A 9,579-nucleotide genomic window follows, 5' to 3' on the forward strand; every position below is an offset into this window, starting at 1 on the left:
CACGTAATCGTAATGACACGATTGCAAATAAACCATACCACGGGTGGGGTTTGAACCCACGGTCAGAATGTCTCAAAACTCCAGACCGTCCAGTCACAACAGGTCTTTCTCAGATCCCACTGAACATTGTTACATCACTAGAAAGAAGTATTAAGTCATTTTTGCATTTTACAATTTATTCATATAGTTGTTGTACACAGTACAGTAAGTAGTAGTATCCCAAAAAGTTATATCTTATTATCACAAAAATATTGATCATAGCTGGGTTGCAATTTGTGTACAGACAGTTTGTGCATGTAGTCGATGCAAAATGTGGATTTAACTACAAGATTTCAGATAACTTATCATTAACAATGAAGTGCTTTGCCATATCCTGTAAAGTCTGCATGGAGGTGTCTCTGAAAGGTTGGACGTTTGGACACTAAGATATAATGCTCCAGTGCATGGCCCTGTCTGTCCATACACATTACATTTTGTCACTGACTTCTCCATACTAACCATACTGCCAGATATTGATAGCCTAGGCTTAGTCTAGCAGTAACAACTTCTTGCAATCTACTGTCCTCGTTACATTCTCCTTAGAAATCTGTAACTTCACACGTTTCAGTACCATGGATAATTGATCTGCTAGTTCCTATCTGTACTGTTTTACTTTCTACAAGTTCATTTGCTAGTTCGTTTCTGACAATGCTCCATAGGATGAGGTATGAAACCTTTTATGTATGAGACTTTTTATGAGAAAACGAGTGCTATTTTGAGACCATAAAGTACTATTATGAGTGAGAATGAGGGTTACTGGTACAGAGTACGTGACTCACCTGAGACAAGACATGATACAGTAACCAACTCACCTGCACACACAATACTAGGTGTCAAGCCTTTCAAGTGCACGTTCGCTCACTCCCTCCATTACTCTTTCCCCTCACTCACACCTTTTTCCCCTTCATAACCTCAACTCCCTCCCTCCCGCGGAAGCGTTGACCCCCGAAACCCTCTCCAGGCAGCTCCCCTATGAAATCTCTGCCCATCACTTCCCAATATTTTCCCGTCCATAATCCCATGTATACCTCCTCCCCCTCTCTTCCTCTATGATGATAATTTCCACATGTAAGTGTAGCCTTGCTGGAAGGGAGACTGTAAAGCAGCCACAGCTACTGAACCCACAATGGCATGCTTAACCATCTTAACTGCCCTACTGAAGTTTTCCAGCTCATGTTGATATCTGTTTGAATCTATCCTGCATGTTGATGTGAGGAAAATAATTTTATGAATTTGTCAGTGTATGACAGGAAAATCATCATATATGATGGTGAATGACAAAACCCATCCTTCATGATGCAGTGAGATAGGAAAATCATCCAGTGTGAAGTAAAGCAGGAAAACTATACTGAGTAAATGGAATGATAAAAAAAAAAGCGAAACTGTGTTTGTCCGTGTAACTAAAAGGTACAAAAGTCCTACCGGCAAGCCACCACCACAAAGCTAAACTAATATACAACAGAGCAGTTGTATCTTGGGGTTATATATAATCTCGTTAAGTAAAAAAAAAAATACCTCGCCTGTCTTTTCCTTTCTCTCATTTCCACTCCCTCCCTCTACACCTCTCTTCCCCACACTGGCGAGGGGTAATTCTTCCCCATGCCCCCTACTCCAGGCAATCCCCCTTCCACCCAACTTGAAAACTTAAGAGCGTCTTTAACCCTCCCCCCCTCACACCAGGGGCGCTCACCCCTCACACCTGGGTCCCTCACCCCACCCCAACAAACCTGGGAACCTCACCCGAGGTGTAATATCCCTTCCTCCCTGCCATTCAACTCACAACCGCAGGGTACCGCGTTCTATTCCCTGGCACGGAGAGGTTTCCTTGCAACCCCTGCCAATCTAGCAGTAAAAATAGGTACCTGTGTGTTAGCCGGCTGCTGTAGGTCGCATCCATGGGAAAAATGTGTTAGGACACTCCAGTGTTGCTGGAGTTAAGAAGAGAGATTTTGTTGGGATTTCTTAACCCGGGGGAGGGTAAGGCACCCAGGATAACCCACTCAAGTTAGTGCGAAATTGGGAACTTCTGGCTTATTTCCAGTGGCTTATTTCACCCAGGATGCGACCCACAATATTCGACTAGCACCTAAGTACTGCTAGGTGAATAGAAGTAGCAGGTTTAAGGAAACATGCCCCACGCTACACCCCAGCCAGAGAGTTATTCCTGGTCCCTCAGTGTGTAAAGTGAGACTACATGACCGTCCTTCAGGAATGTCATATCATATGTAAGAAAACAGTCCTGAAACGTCATATTTTATCTAAGAAAAACACCTCAGTTTTGTGAGCAAGAAACTCCAGTACCTACTGGAAGTATTTCAATGTTGGTAAAGGGTATTCTTCTACCTAATGATGCTAATTAAAAAAAAATCTCCCCGGGACGCTCTCCCCAGGTGGTGTTACAGCTGATGGTCTAATTAAAATACTTGGGAAGAGAAGCAGGAATGCCAGACCTAGCAGCATCCAGGAAGAATATGAGGGAGGGAGACGGAGAGGGAAGGAAATAATATACACATTTACAGCCGGTGAATTTGCCATGCACTTCCTTCACTGTTATCCCAGTGGCTGCATACTGCTCGCTTTGGTGGCTTACACACACCCGTAATCTCTGGATCACGCTTCCTCATGCCTCTAAACCCACAATATAAACCCATATGTCACCGACTATTCCTTCTCGCCTATAAACCCATCATCACAATATTAATCCGGATAATTCCTGGATTAATATTCTGTGTGGGCAGTGTGAAGCTCGGTTACCACGCACACAATACTGTCAAGGATGAAGATTCCTCCAAGCTGAAGGGAAGAATGTATGGAGCACTACACACCATCTGCTACCATTCAACTTTCTGCTAGTCCAGTCCATTCTCGCACCAAGAGTGATAAACGTTCAGATTTGAACGGTTCCTATTTTTCCCAGGCCACCTCGCTACGAGACGTACCGCGGCCTGCTCTTCTAATGTAAAGTAAAAGGACACAGTGCAACTAATGTGACATTTTATTGTGGCAACGTTTCGCTCTCCAGAAGCTTTATCAAGCCATTACAAACAATACATGGACACAGAGGGTATATAAAGACTCAGAGTGAGGTGCAATACTAGTGAGGTACCATTTAGATGTTCACTAGTGGTAGAAGTAGTAGTAGTGACAATAATAGTAGTAGTAGTAGTAGTAATACAATATGGTAGAGCAATTAATTCGTACACGAGTAAAAGGATATAAAAGCTATTACTTGGGTAACATAAAAATAGGTTGGACAAATATAGACTGGAAAGAGGCAGCCTGTTTCAGTGTTCAAAGTGAACATCTAAATGGTACCTCACTAGTATTGCACCTCACTCTGAGCCTTTATATACCCTGTGTGTCCATGTATTGTTTGTAATGGCTTGATAAAGCTCCTGGAGAGCGAAACGTTGCCACAATAAAATGTCACATTAGTTGCACTTGTGTCCTTTTACTTTACATATTGTCGGTAATTCTACCAACTTTATTCTTCTAATGTACTTGTACAACTGAATATACTCTTTTAAAGGTTACATAAACTTAATGTAACTGAACTTAATGTTTAAAACTTTAAAAAGTGACGTTAAAAAAGTTTAAAAAATTACTAAAACGAAAATCGATTGCCTAGTAGTTCTCTCATTCTCATCCATCTAACGACCTACGGCAGCACACCGCCTCAGAATCTGATCAGCTGACTAACAGCTCCAGCAGGCGCCTTACAATTAGTCCAAACACCTTGCCTTCTGCGCTGAAAAAAAAAGTGTGTACCACCTATGTCACTGTCATGCACGTATGCATCTTGCATACGTGCATCTTGATGGGTGGTGGTATACATATCATCAGATTATTAAGCATAACACACACACCTGCACCTTTTTAATATACACCAAAGTGGTTGGGCCACTTACCGTTAACCCCCTCCACCGCTCTTTCATATTCCATCCATACCTATCCTTCTTCCCACAACTTACCAAACCTCTAGTTATAATATTGTATCCATATATACTAAAGGACTCTTACAGGAACCAGGAGAGGCAGGAGGAGCTTAAAGCTATTAGTGAAATTGAAAGAAATTCAAAATATTTCTTTTCATATGCCAAAAACAAGGCAAATACCACATCTCGTATCGGGCCCTTACTCAGACAGGATGGGACTTACACAGATGACAACAAGGAAATGAGTGAAATATTGAAATCCCAGTACGACTCTGTGTTTAGTGAACCACTAATCGGTCTGAGGATCGACGACCCAAATGATTTCTTCATGAATGAGCCTCAAAACTCCATAAATGTATGCCAGATTTCCGACATTACCCTAACTCCGATAGATTTCGAAAAAGCCATTGACAACATGCCTATGCACTCAGCCCCAGGCCCAGACTCGTGGAACTCTGTTTTCATTAAGAACTGCAAGAAACCCCTCTCGCGTGCCCTAAGTACACTATGGAGGAGGAGCTTGGACATGGGTGAAATTCCACAGTCACTTAAAACAACGGATATAGCCCCACTCCATAAAGGTGGCAGCAAAGCATTAGCTAAGAACTATAGACCAATAGCTCTGACGTCCCACATAAAAATCTTTGAAAGAGTGCTAAGAAGCAGGATTGCAAATCACCTGGATTCCCAAAATCTGCACAATTCAGGGCAACATGGGTTCAGGGCAGGTCGCTCCTGCCTCTCACAACTACTGGATCACTATGACATGGCCTTGGATGCACTGGAAGAAAATCAGAATGCAGATGTAATATACACAGACTTTGCAAAAGCATTTGACAAATGCGATCATGGCGTAATAGCCCATAAAATACGTGCTAAAGGAATAATTGGGAAAGTGGGGAGATGGATCTTCAACTTCCTAACAAATCGAACACAAAGAGTAGTGGTCAACAGAGTTAAATCGGAGGCTGCCATAGTGAAGAGCTCTGTTCCACAAGGCACAGTACTCGCCCCCATCTTATTCCTTATCCTCATATCAGACATAAACAGAGATATACACCACAGCACCGTATCATCCTTTGCGGATGATACTAGGATCTGCATGAGGCTGTCATCTGCTGAAGACGCGGTTAACCTCCAAGAAGATATAAACAAAGTTTTCCAGTGGGCAACGGTAAACAATATGATGTTCAATGAGGACAAATTCCAACTACTCCGTTATGGAAAACTGGAGGAGATAATAACTAGAACAGAGTATACTACTGACTCCGGCCATACAATAGAGCGGAAAAATAATGTAAGGGACCTGGGAGTAGTAATGTCTGAGGATCTCACTTTCAAGGATCACAACAGTGCCACGATCGCACGTGCAAAGAAAATGATAGGATGGATAATGAGAACTTTCAAAACGAGAGATGCCAAGCCCATGATGATCCTTTTCAAATCACTTGTTCTCTCTAGGCTGGAATACTGCTGTACATTAACATCTCCATTCAAAGCAGGTGAAATCGCAGATCTAGAGAGTGTACAGAGATCCTTTACTGCACGTATAAGTTCTGTCAAGCACCTTAACTACTGGGAACGCTTGGAAGCACTTGACTTGTACTCGTTGGAACGCAGGAGGGAGAGATATATCATAATCTACACTTGGAAAATCTTGGAAGGAATGGTCCCAAATCTGCACACAAAAATCACTCCCTACGAAAGTAAAAGACTGGGCAGGCGATGCAAAATGCCCCCAATAAAAAGTAGGGGCGCCATTGGTACACTAAGAGAAAACACCATAAGTGTCCGGGGCCCAAAACTGTTCAACAGCCTCCCATCAAGCATTAGGAGAATTGCCAATAAACCCCTGGCTGCCTTCAAGAGAGAGCTGGACAGATACCTAAAGTCAGTGCCGGATCAGCCGGGCTGTGGCTCGTACGTTGGACTGCGTGCGGCCAGCAGTAACAGCCTAGTTGATCAGGCCCTGATCCATCGGGAGGCCTGGTCATGGACCGGGCCGCGGGGGCGTTGATCCCCGGAATAACCTCCAGGTAACCTCCAGGTAACTCCCTCCCCCTCCCCCCGCCGATCTCTCCACATTTGTTTGCCCCTTCTTCCCTCAGTGCTCTTAACCCCTTTCTCCATTAACACTCGCTTCATCTCCCTCTCGCTCCACTCCTCCCGCCCCTCACATAAGATATCACGACAATTATAAAGTGAACACTGAATAATATAGGAGTGTAGCTTTACAAGGACACGCGAAGAAGTTTGTTTACATTAATTTGGAATTCCGCATAAGTGCAAAGAACTCCTTTCCCGATATTCATTTTGTTATTAAGATCACGGAAAAGCAGCAGCACCAGCAGCAGCAGCAACAGCAAGAGCAGCAGAGCCAGTAGTAACACCAACAGCAGAAACAGCAGCAGGGGCGATGGAGTGAATGTAAAAGAGTAATAGAAACAAGGGTGGTTGAGACTAGCTGGAGAGCATAAAAGAGGCAGGGTGTGGGGCTCCCCTGGCTCCTACCCAGGTGTTGCAGGTATGACTGAGGCTGCTTCACTCTACCAACCTACACCCACAACACTACAAGGCAGGCCAGCAAGTGCTGCACACTTACACAGAGATAGATAGGTCAATCAGCGCTCTATGCAACAAAACGATCAGCATGTACCTTTGAAATACCTTCGATGAGTTCCCAGGTTTTTTTTTATCTATTTATTTATTACTCCCGGAACCCTGTCATGGGTCAGGCTAGTCTGGTGCTTGCCAAGTTAACCAGGCTGACTCACAATATATATATACAGAAATAAAACTTTAATGCCACAAAATTTCATAACAGCATTAGCTTAAAGACGCATCAACTGAGATCAATTGTATTTGAAACAAAAGTTCACCGAGGTGCAGAGAGGCGCTTCGAGAGATACAAGAACCTCCACGAACTCGGTAAAGCCGAAAGTGCGAACAGACAGTAAAAATGTGGAAAACAGTGAGTGGGCACGTCAAAAGTTGCAGAGGACACCATGTGAGAGCAGGTGTGAGTGCGCCAATCCTCAATCTACGGAGAATCATCTACATAGTGACGATTCTTGAGTAAAGAGGATTAAACGCCCACGACGTGCTGAACCTGCATTGCTTGTGAGGGTAGGAAGGTCCTGGAGAGAATACAGTCACATCACTGCTGCCATACCGCCACCCCAACAACCACTGCCAAGCCACACTACCATAACTACCAATGCCAGCCCACACCACCACAACCATTAATATACCACACCACCACAACCATCAGTAAACCACACCACCACAACCATTTGTAAACCACACCACCACAACCATTTGTAAACCACACCACCACAACCATTTGTAAACCCCACAACCATTTGTAAACCACACCACCACAACCATTTGTCAACCACACCACCACCATTTGTAAATCACACCACCACAACCATTTGTAAAACCACACCACATCCACTAGTGCCACACCAACAGAGCACAGCACACCAAACATCAGCCCACACCATCACAAACAAGCGGTGTAGACAAAAGCTCAGAAAGACGATGAGGCTGCATTCGTTTTAAAGGACAAGATGAGAAGTTTCTTCCAGCTTGTGTTTACTCTTCTAGTTGTACTCAAATAATGTTATCCTTTAGGCTGAGCTCTAGACCTTGGGCCCCTCCCTATGCTCTTCGGCAGATAACTGATCTCCCTTTCCGAATTTGCCATAGCTACATATGAATCAAAACACGAAGTTAGCTTCCATCACATATCCATAAGTAACCACACCTGTTCGCTACCCATCACACTAAAAGAACTCTTCAGTTATGACTGACTCATTTGTAAGTATAATTTACATTTGTTGCCCTTCGTTCTGCTTCCTCCACTGTCGACGTCAATCCCAGTCTACTCTGTCTCTGAGTATCTAAAAGGTTGTGATTATGTCTCCTCTGGTTTTCCAATCCTCTAAAGATTGAGGCTGCAGGTAAGGCTTTAAGTACAGCTGCTAAACTGATATTAGACTATATAAATAGACAAGCGGAACGCCTAACATATACGCGAGGATGAATTATTATTATCCACGGAGAAACGATAAACCAGTAGGGGTTATACACAGCCTGGAGCAAATGAGGGGCAATGGGGGTTCGATGTGAGGAAGAACATGAACTAAGATTCTCTGGATCAAGAGCCCTTCACCAACATCAAAGCATCCTCCTTGAAGGGATGTGTGGATAAAAAGAATAAAACAGAGTGACTAGGTACATTCACTTGCGCGCACGGACGCATGCACAAACCCAAGCGCGCACAGACACGAAATAACTCTTTGAAACAAGATCTATACACAGATTTAGGAATAGGCCTAACAGGTTCACGAAGTCAGAAGAGTGTAAAGCCAGTAACGGCCAGTTTAAGAGGCAGGACTAGTATCAAATTCAGCCTCTGCAAGCACAAGAGTACAACGACAGTTCATACATAACATACCTACAGCTATCTGACATACAGGGCAGAGTAAAACTCAACCATGTACAGTGTTAATTTTAATTCGTATTTTAGGAATTAAAGTATTCTTGGTGTTAAGTGTACAGGCGCAAAGTGAAATTAATAAGCCTCGTATAGTCGATACACTATTATTATTATTATATTTGGCTATGATGGAAGGTTGCTCCTCAGTGGAACATCAAACCGATGTATTTATGTGGGAGAGGGTGGACACGACGCCTTTGAATGAAAGGTAGCCATGGATGATCCAAGGACGGGGAAGGATAGATTTAATTCCTCTGTTTAAAACCTTTCAGAAGCACCCGATATACCTTGACTCGAACAAACCGATGCACTGAAGCAAACACAGGTACTGGACACAGTCTGTTGGCTCGACTACACACGTCTGAGGTGTAGGTACTCACGGTAATACAGTAGAGGTACTCACAGCAACATAATGGTGACGGTGGTAGCGAGGCCAGGCGTGAGTGCCGATGGCATTGTATCGGTCAGCGTGGGGGTCAGGGTAAGACAGTTGCCTCGAACCCTCAGCTCCTGTGTAAGGCTCCACGTGACGAATCACAAAAGCCATTATCTCCCCATACCCGTTTCTCTCACTACGTCCTACGGTGTTTATACAGTAGCAGTGTAATATAAAGCGATGTTTACACTTTAATGTTGTGCATAAGGACCACAAACAGTCTTATGTTGTGAAAAAGGATGACGAAATTTTATATGATGTGTATAAAGACTACGAACCGCCGTATGTTATTTTGTAAAAGGACTAAGGACCGATTCATGTAGTGTGGTCCAACACTGTGGAGACCCGTAGTGTCCGCAAGTTCTCTGAGAGAGGATGTCGCGCACACTGACACCTTATCACCTACCAGGCACTGCAAGCTTCACATGGAACATGACTTCAGCATTCTAGCTCAAACCGATTAACAGTTTATGTCTTGTGACAAATGGTTCTGAAAACCGACAAGTTGAAGATTGAGACACTTATGCAATATATGGGAATCTTTATGCAACATATGGGAATCTTAATAAAGATTCCCATATGTTGCATAAGTGTCTCAATCTTCAGTTTATGCCTTATCCGTGAGATTTCTCAGGTGGTGCTGCTGGCACTAAAGACGTCAGTGA

Source organism: Cherax quadricarinatus, chromosome 56 (assembly GCF_038502225.1).
Source record: "Cherax quadricarinatus isolate ZL_2023a chromosome 56, ASM3850222v1, whole genome shotgun sequence".
Taxonomy (NCBI): domain Eukaryota; kingdom Metazoa; phylum Arthropoda; class Malacostraca; order Decapoda; family Parastacidae; genus Cherax; species Cherax quadricarinatus.